General features: G+C 50.6%; 1 protein-coding gene across 1 annotated transcript in view; it reads left to right on the forward strand.

Annotated features, from left to right (window-relative positions):
- The window catches only part of SRCAP (Snf2 related CREBBP activator protein), a 1742136-nt gene that overhangs the window by 885587 nt on the left and 835462 nt on the right, over window positions 1–21087 (forward strand). The window lies entirely within an intron of this gene.

The raw sequence follows: 21087 nt of genomic DNA on the forward strand, positions 1-21087 counted from the left end.
CTCACTAGAACATGAGGAGTGAATTCAAAGGAGACTGATGAAAGATGCAGTGTCCTCTGGATAATAGATATGGGCGGAAGGGGTCCAGAAATCGGCAATGGGAGAGAAATGCAATTATACACTGGGGGGCATAAGTAGGAGAGGTGAAAATAATCTCTGGATAAGCCTGACACCTGTTGGGAGGTGCCTTTGAAAGATACAATTATACAGCACATTATTGAATGAATTGAGCAAGGTGGTGTGCCCACTGGGGGCAGGTAATTTCAGACTTCTGTGGCATTTTCGAGAAAGGAGTAGCATGTATGTTCCTGTTCTAGACCCGGGTTCTAGGAAAATAAATGCTGTACTGAACGGGGATCCTTAATGTGCCTGATACTTCAAGTTTTGAGTCTTATTGATGAGGAGTTCATGTATGCACAATTACTTGGTTAATACAGGTGGTCTTGTAGCGAGCCATGGCTTCTAGGGGAAGTCCGTGAAGTTTTAAGAGAACAGGAGAAATAAAATATTTTTTTTGGTTCCTGTGATCAAGCGGGCCAGCTGAGTGAAGTATGACTTCCACTCATTTGCTTTAATTGCTGTCCATTTGCTGTTTTCCACTAGCCCTGCATATGTGGTAGCTTTTCTATTTAAATGTCTGATTGAGGGTAGGGTGTTCTTAGGGCTTTATTCTGGGCTGGATATTACTTACAGGAGTGAAATAGTTGCTCTCCAGTTCTGCTTCATAAATATATTGTGTTCAAGGCGTTTAACTCAAAAGTCTTGAACATTGGATCTTTCATATGTTCATGTTCGAGGCATATGAGCTGCAGATTATACACTGTGCATAGATCGCCATCTGGTGTTGGGCCCGGATGTTTGCAGTTTCTTTTTCCTCTTGGAAAGTCTTTGGAAGTCACGAGTTCGGTGACTCCTCCCTTGGTTCGTATTGCGCGTGGGCTTCGGCTCCATCCTCAGATTGTTTTTTTCCGCCATCGGGCTCGGATGTAATACTTCGCGCTCCGGTTCCGAACTTTCCAGTTCACCGATCGACGCAAAATCCTCGCTCATCGAGATCCTTCAGATAATAAATCACCTTCTCTTTAGCACTTCTTCGATTCCGGTCGTCGACTGCGGCCTTCGGGCCTATTCCGGCTCCGGTCTCGGCTGATGGAAAGAACTCCTTTCAAGAAGCGCCCTCGATGTGGGTCCAAGTTTCCCCACACCGATCTCCACGAGGTGTGCAACCTCTGCCTCTCCCCTGAACACGAGGCTAGAGACTGTCCCGCCTGCAAGTCTTTTCGCTCCAAAAAGACTATTCGAGCTCGACGGGCTAGATGCAACATGGCGCACTCCTCGACCCCCTCTCCAGTCGACATCTTCGGGGACCACGTCGAAGCTCCGGGACAGCAGAACATCGAAGAGGACGACGACCTCGTCAGTGCTTCCGAGGCCGACGACTCAGATGTGGAGGACATCACCCCGGCGCAGAGGGTCGTGAGTACAATACCCCCTCCCACACCCAAGCCGACACCCAAAAAGGCTTCGGTCACACCTTCGCCTTCGGGCCTAGGCAAGACCAAGGATACTGCTTCTCACACCCCACCTTCGGGCCCGGTAAAGAAGCCTATTAAGCCTTCCGGCAGCTCGGGCTCGAGCCAGCCTACCATCAGTACCGAAAAACACCCTTCGGCACGGAAGAAAAGATCGGCCTCCATCTCCACACCGAACCCAGTACCAAAGCCTTCGGTGTCGAAACCTGCCCTGCCGGTGCCGACCAAACATCACAAGGCCCTCGGCACCGACACTCCCGTGCTGAAGCCTTCTTCGGCGCCGACCAAAAAATCGGAGGTCCCAAAGAAGCACGGCTTGGACAAGCCTAAAAAGCCGTCGGCCCCGAAAACTTCGGCGCCGACCGAACAACCAGTGTCGCAAGAACTTTTTACACCGGATCCTCTCCAAAAGACACTCACCAAGGGTCCAAAATCTGGACATTTGACATGGTCTACAAAAAAGAGACACTTGGACAAACCAGCTCCACCTCCAAAGAGGAAAGACACTGCTACCTCCCCTTTCAGAGTGCCTTCCCCTCCTCCTCCTCCACCCTCCCCACCTCTACCCTCTCCACCTCTACCCTCTCCACTCCCGCCTCATCGTTCCCCAACCTTGTCTCCTGTCCCAGACGACTTAGGAGACCCATTTTATGATCCAGCAGATGTACCACAGGATCCCACCCCTACTGGATCTCCAGACTCATGGGACGACTATAATCCGGACATCCCAGATGTCCCACAGGATGACCTTTACCCATCTAGGCCATCCCCACCTGAAGATTCCTTGGGTTTTCACCACCTATTACAAAGGGCGGCACACTACCACGGGGTGGAGTTACACACTGACCCAGTAGAGGAGGATTTTCTCCTAGACACCTTTGACGACGCACATAGGTCTACTGCCATCCTACCTATGTTAAAAGGGGTGATTAAACATGCACCGGAGGTCTTTAAAGACCCAGTCAGGGCCAGGGTCCTAAACCCCCGTATAGAGAAGAAATACAAAGCCGCCCCCACAGACGCTTCATATATTAAAGGCCCTGCACCATTGGATTCCCTAGTGGTATCTACAGCTAGGAAACGCTCCAATTCTCAGGCGTCAGGCGAAGCACCACCACCTGACAAAGAGTCCAAGCTCCGAGACGCGTCAGGGAAGCGCACTGTGTCACAAGCCGCCAACATATGACGTATCGCCAACACGCAAGCGTTATTGGCCAGATACGACAGGGCACATTACGATGAGTTAGAGACCATCATGCACCATCTCCCTGAAAAATATAAGAACAGGGCCAATGAATTGATCCAAGAGGGAAAACTAATAACTAATACCTCTATTCGCTGTGCCCTAGATGCAGCAGATACAGCCTCCAGGGCCATAAACACCAGTGTCCTTCTACGTCGCCATGCCTGGCTCAGAGTTTCAGGTTTTAAACATGAGGTACAAGCCTCTATATTAAATCACCCATTCGACCAAGATAATCTATTTGGCCCAAAAGTGGATGAAGCCCTCAAAGATGAAAAAAGATACTGACACGGCGAAATCCATGGGAGTCCTACAGTCACACACTCCTAGGCGCTCCTTTCGCCGCTCTTCCTTTCGAGGCACGGGCAGAGGCTACTCCTCGGATAGTGCATCCACGTCCTACAAATCCCCTCCTCAATCTACCTTCACAAAGGGTTATCAAAGAGGCGGATACAGAGGAAATAATAACAAGGGCAGAGGCAAGACAAATACCGCCCGCTCTGCCACACCTACTACCCAATGACTTTCCCCCGCTCCCTCTAGACCATTCCACTCCGGTCGGGGGCAGAATACAACATTTCCTTCACGTCTGGGAGACTATCACCTCAGACAGATGGGTGACACAAATTATTCAGTCAGGGTATTGCTTAGAACTAACATCTGCCCCCCCAAACATTCCACCCAGGCACCGCCCTATGTCTCAAGAACATACTGCACTGCTAAAACAGGAGGTGATCTCCCTCCTGCAAAAAAGAGCCATAGAGCAGGTCCCCATAAATCAGCAAAATTTAGGGGTCTACTCCCTGTACTTTCTGATTCCAAAGACAGACGAGACTCTACGACCTATCCTAGATCTCAGACCTCTAAACACTTACATACATTCGGACCATTTTCACATGGTAACCCTTCAACAGGTTCTCCCACTTCTTTCCCAGAACGATTTTCTCACCACTCTGGACTTTAAAGACGCATACTTTCATATCCCAGTACACCAGTCTCACAGCAAGTACCTCAGATTTGTGGTGGACGGGCAACACTACCAGTTCAAGGTGCTCCCGTTCGGGGTAACAGCACCAAGGGTATTCACCAAGTGCCTAGCAGTAGTGGCTGCACACCTCAGAAGACAGCACATTCATGTCTTCCCGTATCTGGCTAATAAAAGCCACGTTCTGCGAACAATGTGTGCAACATACCGCCGCTACAGTCCAACTACTCCACCAGCTAGGGTTCACGGTGAACCATCAAAAATCCCACCTGGTACCATCACACACAAAACAATACCTCGGTGCCACCTTAGACACCTCTAAAGCCATAGCCTATCTCAATCCTGCCAGGATTGCAAAGATACAGGCTCTGCGTCAAAAATTCATATCTCAACACTCTCTCACAGCAAGAGTGTTTATGCAACTGATAGGGATGATGGCCTCATCTTCATAGTGCCACATGCAAGACTCCAGATGCGTCCACTCCAAGAGTGCTTAGCGCGCCAGTGGAACCAGGCCCAGGGACAACTGGCAGATCTGGTGTTGGTAGACGGTCGCACCCATCGCTCTCTGCAGTGGTGGAACACCACAAACCTTTCCAGAGGTCGACCGTTCCTGGACCCGGTCCCACAAATGATCCTAACAGACGCATCGCTCTCCGGCTGGGGAGCTCATCTGTTACATCTCACAGCACAGGGCACATGGACGCCACAACAGAAGTTACTCCACATCAACCATCTGGAGTTACTAGCAATCTTCCTCACCCTAAAATCCTTCCAGACGCAGATTTCAGGCAAGGCAGTCCTCATTCGCACAGACAACATGACTGCCATGTACTACATTCAAAAGCAGGGGGGCACACACTCTCCACAGCTCTCTCGGCTAGCACAGAGCATGTGGAGAAGGGCAATTCCACAAAAAATCTTTCTCCTGGCCCAACACGTCCCAGGTGTCCAAAACACCGTGGCAGATATGCTCAACAGACAGACGCGGCAGATCCACGAGTGGGAACTTCACCCACAAGTTCTTCACCCGTTCTTTCTGAAGTGGGGGCATCCACACATAGACCTATTTGCCATCCACGAAAACAAAAAATGCCCAAGCTTCGCCGCCAGATATCCACACCCATTGTCCAAAGGCAATGCGATATGGATGAACTGGTCAAACAAATTTGCATACGCTTTTCCACCTCTCCCACTAATTTCATTAGTGGTGCGAAAGCTAACACTGATCCTAGTAGCTCCAACATGGGCCAGACAACCGTGGTACACCACATTGCTAGAACTCTCAGTAGTACCACACCAAAAGCTACACCTCTCACCATGCCTCCTAACCCAGAACCATGGAGAGATCAGGCACCCGGACCCAGCTCAGCTCAACCATGCGATCTGGCTCCTGAGGTCCTAGAATTCGGATACCTTAACCTTCCCCCTGATTGCATGAACATTATCAGGGAAGCTGGACGCCCTACTACTAGGGCATGCTATCCTGCAAAGTTGAAAAGATTTGTTGTTTACTGCCACAACCACACAATCAATCCTTTAAATGTGTCCATACAGCACATCATATGTTATTTACTCCACCTACAAAGGTGTAACCTAGCATATACTTCCATTAGGTTACACCTCGCTGCCATTGCTGCTTACTTACAGAACAGGCAGCACCTATCGCTCTTCAGAGTGCCTGCCATCAAGGCCTTCATGGAAGGCCTCAAAAGAGTAATTTCACCCAGAGTACCACCCTCACCGGTCTGGAATTTGAATATAGTTCTCACACGGTTAATGGGACCCCCTTTCGAACCATTACATAAATGTGAGCTCCAATTTCTCACATGGAAAACAGCTTTTCTAGTGGCCATCACTTCCCTTAGAAGGGTTAGTGAAATACAAGCACTCACTGTGAGAAAGTGCCATCTTTCTTGCATGGTATGCCCCCACTTTTTGCTAAATTGCTGAATGTACTTCGATTGAGTGTACCCTGGGTTCCTGCCAATCAGGTGCCCAGGGCCTATGTTCCTTCCTTAAACCACACAAACTCCAAATTGGCAAACCCTAGCCACATGTCAGCCCCTAGTAAATGGTACCCTAGGTACCCAGGGCCTTGTGGCCAGGGAAGGCCTCTAAGGGCTGCAGCACTCATTGTGCCACCCTAATAGGCCCTGTACCCTTACACACACACTGCCCTTGCAGGCTGAGTGTCTGGGTGCAGGACAAAACAAAGAGTCGACATGGCACACATCACTGTGTACCATGCCCATCACCTACACTGCCAAGGCATTTGTCAGCCACCCCTCTAGCTGGGTGCATTACGCCTATGGTGTGGGCACAGGAGCAGGAGCCCTGTGCCCCTACAGTACCCGGGTCCATTCCTGGGCACTGTAAGTGCAGTGCTGTCATTTAAGAGTACATGGTGCTGAGAGCTTGTCAAACACGAGCTCCACAGCACCATATTGGCAACACTGAAGCCTGGGAAGTTTGGTATCAAACTTCTCAGCACATTGAACCCACACTGATGCCAGTGTAGGATTTAATGTACTAAGCACCCCAGAGGGCATCTTAGAGATGCCCCCTTACAGCTAACTTACAATCCACGTCTGCTCTGAGGCTGCCCAGGCTGCCACACAGCAGACACGTTGCCGGACCCCTGGGTGGGAGAGCCCCTGCTCTCCCGGGCCTGCAACAATGCACATCCTGGGTGAGGTGAGAAATCTCCTCCCCCAGGATGAGCAAAGGGAAGCTTCAAAGGCAGGCCGCCATTTGGAGTTTCCCCAGGCCACTGCAACCCCCCACTCTGGCGGGAAGCTTGGCCGGAAACCCCATACAAGGACAGGGGATGTGCCAGCCTGCCCACCCTACCCCTCAGGTGGGGGAGGCGAGGTGAAGCACATCTCCGGGCTCTCGCCATCTTGAAGATGGGAGGCCCTACCCTATCAGGATTAGGCTACTGCTCCCCTCCCACAGGAGAGAGGCAGGATAGGGGGTGTACCCACCCCAGGACAAGGACCCATTGGTCCCTGGCCTTCACCTACCTGTAACGCCCCTAAATCTAGTATTTAGGGGCACCCTGAACCTTCCTTCCTTAGATTCCAGACAGAAAATTACAAGAAGAGCAAGAAGAACAAAGACCTGCCCTGCAGCTGCTAAAAAGAGAAGAAGACACCAACTGCTTAGGCCCCAGCCCTACCGGCCTGTCGACTCTCGAACCTGCACCAGCGCGGCATCTCTCGTGGCCAGCAACCTCACCAACCCCGGAGGACCTGGCTACCTTTTGGCTCTAAGCCCCTGGGACTCCCATGAGTAGAGGCTCTACTCAAGAAACCTATTTTAACCTCTGGCAGCAGCCCAGAACCGTGGACCCAACACACTCTGCACCAGCCAAGCCTGGCCAGTGCCGGAGTGGACAAAGACCCTGAGGACGACCCCACGGCGACTGTGACCCCGAGTCCGGCACCCAAGGACCCCCCCTCGACATCCCGGAAGAAGCCTGCAGCCTCAGAATCAAGTGCCACCCCAACCGCGATCAACCAGAGGGTAAGATTCCCGACGTCAAAAGGCACCCCTGCACCCGGCGCCCTGCGGCCCCCTGTGCCCAATCCCGGGGTACCCATCTAACCTACAACTACCCAACTTACCTCTCGAAGTGGTGGTGGCACCTGAAACATCCTCGTCCCCGAGCCTGCAGCCTTTTTTCCAAACCGGAACATTCCCATTGATTTCCATTGAGCGCCCGAAGGCTCAAAAGCACCCTGCACCCAGCCGCCCGAGTGGCCCTGGCAGTGCCCTCTGTACACTAACCTACTTCCCCACTTGCCCTGAGTAAGTGACCAGGAGCCCAGCTCCCACAGCCGCGTGGCTTGCCAGACAGCAGCCACCAACCAAGGCCCCCCTATCCCTCATAGGATAACATTGGGCCTAACTCTCTCTGCACCCGGCCGTCCTGAAACCGCTGAGGGTGAACCAACTGTACCTACCTGACACTGGGGGACCCCTGAGTCCATGCCCGGAATTTCAACTCTGCCAGTCGAGTACTTACCCTTAAACCGCTAACTTCATTTTCCTCATAGGGTAACATTGACTGGCTTTTTCTTCAAAAATCTTCTAAGTGTGAACTTTTCAAAACTGCAAAAATTCACCAAAAATCAGCCAAGTGACTAAATCGAATTTACTCACCTGCTCCTAGGTGAGCTCCCAGTGCTGGATCTTGGTGCCCAGCCCTGACCCTGAAAAGTGTTCACAACTATACTTACCTCTAACTCATTTTTCTCCCATAGGAAACCATTGTCTGCTTTTCTGTGAAATTTCTTCTGTCTATTTTTGCAAATTTGAAATATTCTTTTAAAATCGTACCATTTCTGCAAACGAAATTACTTACCTGTTTTTGATAAGGACCCCAGTCCTGGGTCTAGGTACCCAGTCCTGGATTACTAAAGTAACGATAAAGTACTCTACCTGCAATTTGAATTTCTTGCCATAGAGATCCATTGAATGTTTTCTTTGAAATATTTTCTAAGTGCTATCTTTTGAAATAGCTAAATATTATTTAAAAACCATTACAGTTATTAAGTCGACTTTCATCACTTGATTCTGAATACTGACCCAAGGCTGGTTCTAGGAGCCAGACCTGGAATTCCAAAAGTAATCTGAAAAGTAATTAATTACAAATAACCTGAATTTACCATTGAGCTCAATGCATTTTTATGTTTAGGAAATAGGATTGTTTATTGCAACCAACTGTGACTGTTTACACAAATTTATTGCTTAAGACAAAAGTATTTATATTCAAGCTCTCATTCTGAGAAAGTATATTTTTACCCCCTTTGTGGTTCTAAAAATAAAACAAGCATATATTTTATATATATAAACCATTGGCCTAGAGTTCAGTTATTGAGTGTGTGAAACCATTTGCTGACTGAGTGTGTACAATAAATGCTTTACACTGTCCTCTGGTACTGCCTTACTGCTCGACCAAGCTACCACTTTTGAGAGTAAGGTCATACCTAACTTTGACCTTTATCAGCCTCTGGGGGACTGTGGACTCTGTACACCCTGTACCTATTAGGGAACAGTATATACAGAGCCACTTTCTCACACTCACTATACAGGAACCTTTTCTCCAAATGCATCAGAACAAGGTTGTACTCCGCACCAACCCAAAATTTCTACCCAAAGTCATTTCTCCATTCCATTTAAACCAGTCGGTAGAATTACCAGTCTTTTTCTCACAACCTCAAACTGTTGCGGAAAGAACGTTACACACACTGGATGTAAAAAGGGCATTACTTTACTACATCCAACGCACACAAACTTTCAGAAAAACCAAACAGCTATTTGTCTCTTTCTCTCCACCACATAAAGGCAACCCTATTTCTAAATCAGGGATAGCTAGGTGGATTGTAAAATGCATACAGATTTGCTACCACAAAGCAAAACGAACGCTATCGGTTCCCCCTAAAGCGCACACTACAAGAAAGATAGGGGCTTCTATGGCTTTTCTAGGAAACATACCACTAGATGACATATGCAAAGCAGCCACGTGGTCAACACCGCACACTTTCACCAAACATTACTGTGTAGATGTGCAAACCAAGCAACAAGCTACTGTGGGCCAGGCTGTACTCAAAACACTGTTCCAAACTACTGCAACGGATACCGGTGGTCGCCGCTAGGGTTGGGTACTGCCATATAATCTATGCACAGTGTAAAATCTGCAGCTCATATGCCTCGAACGGAATATGCTACTTACCAGTATGCATCTGTTCTTGGCATGTAGAGCTGCAGATCTATACACGCCCGCCCGCCTCCCCGGCTACCTGTATCTGTTCCAGTCTTATCTTATTTAGATACAACACACATGGGTTTCTTTACTGTTACCACTACGCTCCATCTTTCCCTGCTGGCGAAAAACAATCTGAGGATGGAGCCGAAGCCCATGCGCAATACGAACCAAGGGAGGAGTCACCGAACTCGTGACTTCCAAAGACTTTCCAAGAGGAAAAACAAACTGCAAACATCCGGACCCAACACCAGATGGCTATCTATGCACAGTGTATAGATCTGCAGCTCTACATGCCAAGAACAGATGCATACTGGTAAGTAGCATATTCCTTCCTTAAATAATTTCCTTAAATAATTTCCTGTCAACGGGCTAGGGATCGTCAGAACATTTAAGTTCGAGGCATGTGGGCTGCTGAATTCATATCTGTGCATAGATCGCCGCCTAGTGTTGGGTCCGGATGATTGCACATTGTTGTCCTGGAAGAGTCTTCGAAGTATCACGAGATAGGTGACTCCTCCCCTGGACCACAGTGCGCATGGGCATCCTCTCCATCCTTAGATTGTTTTTTTCCGCCATTGGGTTCGGATGTGCTTATCTTAGCTCAAGTTAGGAAAATTCAGTTTAAGGCCAAAAGGCCTTTAGTTATCGTCGGTACTGTTCTCGTTCGGTATCGACTAGTTTCTTTAGTGCTTTAGCACCTTCTTCCTACTTTTTGGACCTGCTTGGTCCGAACATCGAACTTCGATCGACGATGGAATCGAGGACTCCATTCAAACGGTGTCCTTTATGCCACGCGAAATACCCACACATCGACGTCCACCCGGTATGCAACAAATGTCTCTCACCGGATCACGATGAGTCAAAATGCATGGCCTGTGCCCGATTCCGCTCGAAGAAGACTCTCCGGAATCGACGGGTGGCGAGATTGGAGGCGCAGCAATCGGCGCCTGCCCCGGCCAACATCTTTAGCACCGAAGTCGAGGACGCCGAGAGCGTGGAAGACGTAGACTCCAGCCCCGCTTCCGAACACGACTCCCGATCGGAAGACGACGATGAGGTGATCTTTCAGAGAGAATAAGTCGTTGAAGAGGTAGGAGACTACGATGAGGCCTTTGGGGCCGAGGAAGATAGCTCCAGCGAGGAGCTAGGCCAACCCGTCGATACGGAGGCCGAAACCATACGTCTTCATGAGGCTCAGGTCGAGGGATCGCCTTCGGGCCTTACCCGAGATCAATCTCACGGTTCTTCGGCCCCGCCTTCAGGCCCGGCCTCGAACATTTCGCAAGAGCCATTATTATCGAAGACGACTGGATTCCCTTCAGCGAAACCGAAACCATCCATCGCACCAGATCATCGAAACCGAAAGTGAAACTGGTTGTGATCGGCTCGAAGGCCTCGAAGCCCTCCAATCCTTCGACGCCGGCGAAGGTCATCGGCTCCGACCGCGCAAAAAGGGATTTCGGTGCCGAGCTCACCACAGCAGATACGGGTGCCGAGCCAAAGAAGAAGGCCCTCGGTCCCCACAAGGCGCCTTGGCCTCTGGCACCGAAGACATCGGCACCAACCACCAAAGTCAAGGTGGCCACCCCGTCGGCGTCAACGGCGAAGACGGCGGCGCCTGCCAAGTCATCGACTCCAACGAGCGTCGACACCTCCCTTCGGATCGATGACCCCATGGCTGCAAAGAAGTCGGGTGCCGCTTCGACGCCTACCTCCAAGGTGCCGACCGGCTCCAAACAGCCATCTGCGTTCACCGTGCAACAGGTCTCGGCATCGTTGCAACGCATCAGAGACCGGGCAGCCCTCCACTCTACGTCGGGTCCCGACTCGCACAAGGCTTCGACAGCACCCTCGGCGCCAACCAACATCACGTATGGGTTGCCGCCGCCCACGGCGCCGAAACTGTTCGAGATTCGGACACGTGTCCGCCAGACACAGTCCCCATCCACTGAACAAACAGATTTCGAGCCTTCGCAGCCATGATTTATCGACGCCAACACTGGTAGGTTGATGCTCCGCAAGCGGAAAATCACGCCAGAGAAGGAATTGGACTCCTACAAAATTCCTCTCAAACACAAATTGCCGGCAAGGTGAGAGCCAGTGCTTCATGAACACTTTCAACCCTTCCATCAGGATCCACTGTCCTTTTCTCCCACGCCTTCAGAGGCAGACGCAGTAGAGGACTATGTATGGGATGATACCACCTTCCCTGGGGATGTCGATCCTGATGATCACCTGCAAGACCCAGATCAGGCATGGGATGACCCCACAGACCAGGGTGCCCCACCAGATACCCATGACACGTAGCTTTATAACATAAAGACATCTCCCGCAGAGGACACTGCTGCCTTTAATGCCCTCATAGAACGGGCTGCTGCCAATCATGGAGTAGAACTCCATTCTGACACTGTCGAAGAAGACTTCTTGGTGGACACTTTCGCCTCTTCCGAAAGAACTGTCAAAACTCTGCCCATGTTAAAAGGAGTTCTCAAACCTGCCAAAGACATTTTTAAAGAAACAACCAGGGCACGGGTGCTAAACCCCAGGATTGAAAAAAAATACAAGCCTGCACCCGGAGACCCTATGTACATTAGGGGTCAGTTGCCTTTGGACTCCATGTTCGTTGCTAATGCTCGCAAAAGAGCCCACTCACAAACAACGGGTGATGCTCCTCCCCCAGACAAGGAGTCCAAAGTGCTGGAGACATCAGGCAAACGGATTGCAGCGCAAGCAGCAAACATCTGGCGCATTGCCAACACACAGGCACTCGTGGCCCGTTATGATAGGTCCCACTACGACACACTAGAATCACTACTCCAACATTTGCCAGATGAATATAAAGAGGCAGCGGAGCTCCTCATCAGAGAGGGACAACTCCTTACCAATGCATCCATCAAGTGCGCACTGGATGCAGCCGACACAGCGGCGAGGGCAATCAACACAAGCGTCATGTTGAGGAGGCCTGCATGGTTGAGAATCTCAGGCTTCAAGCCGGAGATTCAGAACAACATCTTAAATCAACCGGCCAACCCAGACTACTTATTTGGCCCTGAAGTTGACACTACCCTCGTGAAGATTAAAAAAGACACTGACACTGCGAAATCAATGGGGGCTCTGCAGACGCAGCAGTTTCGTAGTGGCTCCTTTCGTCGCCCCGGGAATAGAGGAGCAGCTAGAGGTCCGGGGTCACAGCAGCAGTACACTAAAGGGGGCACACAAAGTACCTATGATAAAAACAACAGAGGTGGATATCGTGGCTCCAGCACCAAGGGCAGAGGATGTGGTTACGGCAACACCAGGTCCTCCCCCAAAAACAAACAGTGACGCCCTCTCCCTGCCCCCCGACCACATAACACCTGTCGGGGGGAGACTCCAACGGTTCCTGTCTGCGTGGAAAACCATCACCACAGACAGGTGGGTCAGGGACATTATCCAGCACGGTTACTGTCTCGAATTAACGTCCACTCCACCCAACATACCGCCAAAGCACCGTCCTATGTCCGTAGAGCACTTGGCGTTATTGCAGCAGGAAGTGCTAAGTATGCTGCAAAAAGGTGCCATAGAGGTTGTGCCCGTCAACCAGCAGGGGACAGGGGTGTACTCTCTGTTCTTCTTAATCCCAAAAAAGGACGGGTCGCTCAGACCTATACTAGACCTGAGACCCCTCAACCAATACATTCTCTCAGAGCATTTCCATATGCTCACCCTACAGCAGGTTCTCCCGCTACTCAGTCAGGGAGACTTCCTAGCCACACTGGACCTAAAAGATGCGTATTTCCACATACCCATACACCCATCACACAGGAAATATCTCAGGTTCACTATTCAGGGGCATCACTTATCAGTTCAAAGTTCTCCCCTTCGGAGTAACAGCAGCACCCAGGGTCTTTACCAAGTGCCTAGCAACAGTGGCTGCACATCTACGGAGAAAACACATTCACGTCTTCCCTTACCTGGACGACTGGCTTGTTCAGGCAAAGTCAGCCCAGCAATGTGCCAGCCACATGTCCCTCACCATTCACCTTCTTCACAGTCTGGGATTCTCACTAAATTACCCAAAATCACATCTCCAACCCGCACACGTACGACAGTACCTGGGCGCGACCATAAATACCCTGGCAGCCACAGCTCAGCCAAATTTAGTGAGGATCAACAGCATGCTACTGCTGATCTCAAAGTTCAAACCTCAACACTCCCTTCCTGCGCGAGTGTTCATGCAATTGATAGGCATGAACACTCCCTTCCTGCGCGAGTGTTCATGCAATTGATAGGCATGATGGCCTCCTGCATTTTCATAGTCCCGCACGCGAGACTACATATGCGCCCGCTTCAGGAGTGCTTGGCACGTCAATGGAATCAGGCTCACGGGCAATTAAAAGACCTAGTGTTGGTGAGCGGTCGGGCATACAACTCTCTGCAATGGTGGAATCCACAAAACCTTTGCAAGGGCCGACCGTTCCAAGAGCCTTTTCCACAAATAATACTGACAGCGGACGCCTCTCTCCAGGGTTGGGGAGCTCATGTACTCACTTACACAGTGCAGGGACTATGGACAACGCAACAAAAGAAGATGCACATCAACGTTCTGGAACTGATGGCAATCTTCCTAGCCATGAAGGCATTCAAAGTACACTTGTGCAACAAAGTCGTGTTGATCCCGACGGACAACATGACTGCCATGTACTACATACAGAAGCAGGGAGGAACACACTCTCCACAGTTCTCATCTGGCTCAGAGCATGTGGAAGTGGGCCATTCAGAGGAACATATTCCTCATGGCGGAACACCTCCCCGACAAGGACAACCAGATGGCAGATCTGCTCAGCAGACACAGCCACCAGATGCATGAGTGGGAGCTACACCCGTCAGTACTCCAACCGTACTTCCAACAGTGGGGTCATCCAGAGATAGACCTATTCGCCACAAACGAAAACGCAAAATGCCAAAGCTTTGCCGCCAGGTTCCCAAATCCACAGTCACAGGGCAATGCGATATGGATGAACTGGTCCGGCAGATTTGCGTACGCTTTTCCCCCAGCGCCATTAATACCGCTAGTGGCACGCAAACTGCGACAACACTCACTGACACTCATCCTAGTTGCTCCCACATGGGCGCGCCAACCATGGTACACCACCTTTCTAGAACTTTCCGTGGTGCCGCATCAAAGGCTGCGGATCAAACCCGCACTTTTAACGCAGAACCATGGCGAAATTCAGCACCCAGATCCGCAACAGCTGAACCTGGCAATCTGGCTCCTGAAGTCGTAGAGTTTGGCTACCTAAACCTGCCACCTGACTGTATGGATATCATCAAGGAGGCCAGGAGACCCACTACCAGAGCTTGCTATGCGGCTAAATGGAAGAGGTTTGTCATTTACTGCACCCACAATGACATTAACCCGCTAGACGCATCCATTCAGAACATAATCTGTTACCTCTTACACCTATACCGATGCAATCTGGCATACAACTCAATACGTATCCATTTAACCGCGATAGCAGCCTATCTCCAAAACAGGCAGCACCTCTCTTTATTCAGAGTGCCTGCCATCAAAGCCTTCTTGGAGGGACTTAAACGAGTAATTCCCCCAAGACACCCACCAGCACCGGTGTGGAACCTCAAGTTCGAGGCATATGAGCTGCAGATTGTACACTTAGCATAGGTCGCCATCTGGTGTTGGGCCCGGATGTTTGCAGTTTGTTTTTCTTCTTGGACAGTCTTTGGAAGTCACGAGTTTGGTGACTCCTCCTTCGGTCCGTACTGCGCATGGGCTTCGGCTCCATCCTCAGATTGTTTTTTTCCGCCATCGGGCCCGGATGTGATACTTCGTGCTCCGGCTTCGAACTTCTACGGTTCCAGCCTCGACGGAAAATCCTCGATTCTTCGAGTTCCTTCATCATCTTCATCTCTCGAAGCGGCACTTTCTCCATCCCGTACATCGACACCGGCCTTCGGGCCCTCCGCGACTCCGGTCCCGGCCGATGGAAAGGACTCCGTTCAAAAAGTGCCCAAAATGTGGGTCTAAATTTCCCCACACCGACCTCCATCAGGTGTGTAACCTTTGCCTCTCTCCGGAACACGAGGCTAGAGACTGCCCCGCCTGCAAGTCTTTTCGATCGAAGAAGACCATCCGAGATCGAAGAGCTCGACGCACCATGGCGCACTCATCCTCTGCAGCTCCACCGGACATCTTCGGAGACGACGCCGAAGCTTCGGGGCAAACGCACACCGAGCAGGAGGAAGACGTCGTCAGCGCTTCCGAGGCCGACGACTCCGACGTGAAGGACGTTTCACCAGCGCAGCGGGCCGTGAGTACTATGCCCCCTCCCACCCCCGCGCCGAAAACCAAAGAGACTCAGGTTACTCCCTCGCCTGCCGGCCTGGCCAAAACCAAAACTTCGATCACCCCACCTTCGGGCCCGGTGTCGAAGCCCCCAAAGTCTCATGGCAGCTCGGGATCGAGCCAGCCGACACCCGGTGCCGAAAAACAGCATCCGGCACCGAAGACTGCAAAATCCAGCTCGACTCCGAAACCACCGGTGCCGAAGCCTGGACACTCGGTGCCGACCAAACACAAACACAAATCTGTCGGCACCGACGCTCCGGCGCCGAAACATCATTCGACGCCGAAACACCCGGAGACCTCAAAAAAGCATGGCGCACACAGACCATCGAAACCCCCGGTTCCGAAATCACCGGTGCCGACAGACGACTCGACACCATTGGCTCTGTTTACACCAGACCCTTTACAAAAGACTTTGTCCAAAGATCCAAAGACTGGGCTTTTGACTTTAACTACCAAGAAAAGACGCCTTGATGCTCCGGCTCCTCCTCCTCCACCCAAAAGGAAGGACTCTGCTACTTCTCCCCTCAGAGTGCCCTCCCCACCACCGCCTCCCCTACCCCCTCCACCTCCTCCACCACCTCCACCTCACAGGTCTCCGCCACCTTTACCTCACTACGATCCGGCCCCATCCCCAGATCCTGATGATGGGGATCCGGACAATTACCCGGCGGACGCCCCAATGGATCCCACTCCACCAGGGACCCCAGATCCATGGGAGGATTACAATAACCCTGATATACCCAATGTACCTCAGGACGACCTATACCCATCAAGGCCGTCTCCTCCAGAGGACTCCTTAGGGTTTCATCATTTAGTGCAGAGAGCAGCACACTACCATGGGGTGGACATGCACAGTGAACCAGTAGAAGAAGACTTCCTACTGGATACATTTGATATACAAGACAAATCTACTTCCATTTTACCCATGCTTAAGGGTGTCACCAAGCACGCTACAGAGGTGTTCAAAGACCCTGTCAGAGCCAGAGTACTGAACCCTAGAATAGAGAAGAAGTACAAGGCGGCACCCACAGACCCTGCTTACATCAAGGGCCCTGCTCCCCTAGATTCCCTAGTTGTCTCCACAGCTAGAAAGCGGGCTAACTCCCAATCCTCAGGAGATGCCCCACCGCCAGACAAAGAATCTAAACTTCTGGACGCGTCTGGTAAACGCACCGCCTCCCAAGCTGCAAACATGTGGCGCATTGCAAACACACAAGCACTGCTTGCGCGATATGATAGAGCACACTATGACGAACTAGAGGCTCTTATGCAGCACCTTCCAGAAAAATACAAGCACAAGGCTCATGACCTCATACAGGAGGGTAAACTAATTACAAACACCTCCATTAAGTGTGCCCTCGATGCAGCCGACACTGCTTCTAGGGCCATAAATACCAGTGTCCTGCTTCGTCGCCACGCCTGGCTCAGGATCTCAGGGTTCAAACCTGAAGTCCAGGCATCCATACTCAATCACCCCTTTGACCAGGAAACACTCTTTGGGCCAAAGGTAGACGAAGCGCTCGAAAAGATGAAGAAAGACACAGACACAGCAAAGTCTATGGGGGCACTCCAAACACAAGCCTCCAAACGTTCCTTTCGACGCTCGTCCTTTCGTGGCACAGGCAGAGGCTCCTCCACCGATAACGCCTCTACCTCCTACAAGTCCCCTCCTCAAAATACCTTTTCAAAGGGCAATCAGAGAGGTGGTTACAGGGGTAACAACAATAAGGGCAGGGGCAAAACCAACAACACCCGTTCTGCCACCCCCCCCGCACAATGACTCCCCTCCGCTCCCCCCAGACCATTCCACTCCGGTCGGGGGCAGACTACAAAACTTTATCCACGTATGGGAGTCCATAACATTGGACAAATGGGTGACCCAAATCATTCGGTCAGGGTACTGTCTAGAGCTAACATCTACCCCACCCAATATCCCACCAAGGCACCGTCCAATGTCTCAAGAACATTCCACACTGCTCAAACAAGAGGTACTCTCACTCCTGCAAAAACACGCTATAGAGCAGGTCCCCGTCAATCAACGAAATCTAGGGGTCTACTCTCTATATTTCTTAATACCAAAGAAAGACGAGACCCTCAGACCCATTCTGGACCTACGGCCTCTAAATGCCTACATACATTCAGACCATTTTCACATGGTCACTCTACAACAAGTCCTCCCACTCATCTGCCAGGGAGACTTTCTCACAACCTTGGATCTGAAAGACGCATACTTTCACATTCCAATACACCCCTCTCACAGGAAATACCTCAGGTTCGTGGTGGACGGGCAACATTACCAATTCACGGTTCTCCCCTTCGGGGTCACCACTGCACCAAGAGTGTTTACCAAATGCCTAGCAGTAGTAGCAGCACACCTCAGACGTCAACACATTCACGTCTTCCCTTACTTAGACGACTGGCTGATAAAAGCCACGTCCTACCACCAATGTGTGCAACATACAAACAGCACCATCCAACTGCTCCACCAGCTAGGCTTCACGGTGAACTACCAAAAGTCCCACCTCATACCATCTCACACAAAGCAATATCTCGGGGCCACTATAGACACCTCCAAAGGTATTGCCTATCCAAACTCAGCCAGAATCACAAGCATTCAAGCCTTACGCAAAACATTCCTTCCCCAACACCCTCTTCCAGCAAGAGTGTTCATGAAGCTCATAGGAATGATGGCGTCTTGCATATTTATAGTGCCCCATGCAAGACTCCACATGCGTCCACTTCAAGAGTGCCTAGCACAACAGTGGAACCTGGCCCAGGGTCAGCTGACGGATCTGGTGTTGGTGGACGGCCGCACACATCACTCTCTGCAGTGGTGGAACACCACAAACCTTTCCAAAGGACGGCCGTTCCTGGACCCGGTTCCTCAGGTGATTCTAACAGCGGACGCATCGCTCTCCGGCTGGGGAGCGCACCTCCTACACCTCACAATGCAAGGTCTATGGACGCCACAGCAAAAATCGCTCCACATCAACCATCTGGAGCTCTTGGCGATCTTTCTAACCCTAAAATCTTTCCAAAAACAAATTTCGGGCAAAGCAGTCCTCATTCGCACAGACAACATGACTGCGATGTATTATATACAAAAACAGGGGGGGACACACTCTCCCCAGCTCTCCCGCTTAGCCCAGAGCATATGGAGATGGGCAATTCCCCAAAACAACTTTCTCCTGGCACAGCACGTTCCAGGAGTACAAAACACCATAGCAGATCTGCTCAGCAGACAAATGCAACAGCTACACGAATGGGAACTGCATCCACAAGTTCTTCACCCATTCTTCAAACAGTGGGGGCATCCTCAAATAGACCTCTTCGCCACCCACGAAAACAAAAAATGCCCAAGCTTCGCCGCCAGATACCCACACCCATTGTCCAAGGGCAATGCGATATGGATGAACTGGTCAGGCAGATTTGCATACGCCTTTCCACCTCTCCCACTAATTCCATTAGTGGTCAGGAAGCTACAACAGCACTCCCTCACACTCATTCTGGTAGCTCCAACGTGGGCCAGGCAGCCTTGGTACACCACGCTACTACAACTATCAGTGGTACCACATCAAAAACTGCACCTTTCCCCATGCCTCCTAACCCAGAACCATGGAGAAATCAGGCACCCGGACCCAGCTCAGCTCAACCTGGCGATCTGGCTCCTGAAATCTTAGAATTCGGATACCTTAACCTTCCCCCTGATTGCATGAACATCATCATGGAAGCCAGACGTCCTACCACTAGAGCATGCTATGCCGCAAAGTGGAAAAGATTTGTAATTTACTGCCGTAACAATACAATCAACCCCCTAGATGCATCCATACAGCACATCATATGCTATCTGCTCCATCTTCACAGGTGTAACCTGGCATATTCATCCATACGCCTACACCTAGCAGCGATCGCTGCTTATCTACAAAACAGGCAGCATTTATCACTCTTCAGAGTGCCCGCTATTAAAGCCTTCATGGAAGGCCTTAAACGAGTAATTCCTCCCAGGGCACCACCTTCCCCTGTATGGAATCTAAATTTAGTTCTTACACGACTAATGGGTCCGCCCTTCGAACCAATGCACAAATGTGAGCTACAGTTTCTCACCTGGAAAACAGCTTTCCTTGTAGCTATCACTTCCCTTAGAAGGGTTGGTGAAATACAAGCGTTCACCATACAGGAACCCTACATACAAATGCATCACAGCAAGGTCATACTTCGCACAAATCCGAAGTTTCTGCCCAAAGTCATTTCCCCCTTCCACCTCAATCAATCAGTGGACTTACCTGTCTTCTTTTCGCAACCCCAATCTGTTGCAGAAAGGGCCTTACACACACTTGATGTAAAAAGGGCGTTACTATACTACATACAAAGAACGCAACCCTTCAGGAAGACTAAACAATTGTTCGTTTCCTTCTCTCCACCACATAAAGGCAACCCCATTTCAAAATCAGGGATAGCTAGGTGGATTGTAAAATGCATACAAATTTGCTATCAAAAGGCAAAGAGAACATTATCTGTTCCCCCTAAAGCCCACTCTACAAGAAAGTTAGGGGCTTCTATGGCTTTTCTAGGGAATATACCCTTAGATGACATCTGCAAGGCAGCCACATGGTCTACACCGCACACCTTCACAAAACACTACTGTGTAGATGTGCATTCCAAGCAGCAAGCTAGGGTGGGCCAGGCTGTACTAAAGACACTTTTTCAAACAGCTGCAACGGATACCGGTGGTCGCCGCTAAGGTTGGGTACTGCTATATAATCTATGCTAAGTGTACAATCTGCAGCTCATATGCCTCGAACGGAATATGCTACTTACCAGTATGCATCTGTTCTTGGCATGTAGAGCTGCAGAGTTGTACACGCCCACCCGCCTCCCCGGCTACCTGTATCCGTTCCAGTACATCTTATTTAGATACAACACATGGGTTTCTCACTGTTATTACTACGCTCCATCATTTCCCTGTTGGCGAAAAACAATCTGAGGATGGAGCCGAAGCCCATGCGCAGTACGGACCGAAGGAGGAGTCACCAAACTCGTGACTTCCAAAGACTGTCCAAGAAGAAAAACAAACTGCAAACATCCGGGCCCAACACCAGATGGCGACCTATGCTAAGTGTAAAACTCTGCAGCTCTACATGCCAAGAACAGATGCATACTGGTAAGTAGCATATTCCTTTGGTCCTCACCAGATTAATGGGTCCACCC

This window comes from Triturus cristatus, chromosome 7 (assembly GCF_964204655.1).
Source record: "Triturus cristatus chromosome 7, aTriCri1.1, whole genome shotgun sequence".
In the NCBI taxonomy this organism is placed as follows: Eukaryota; Metazoa; Chordata; class Amphibia; order Caudata; family Salamandridae; genus Triturus; species Triturus cristatus.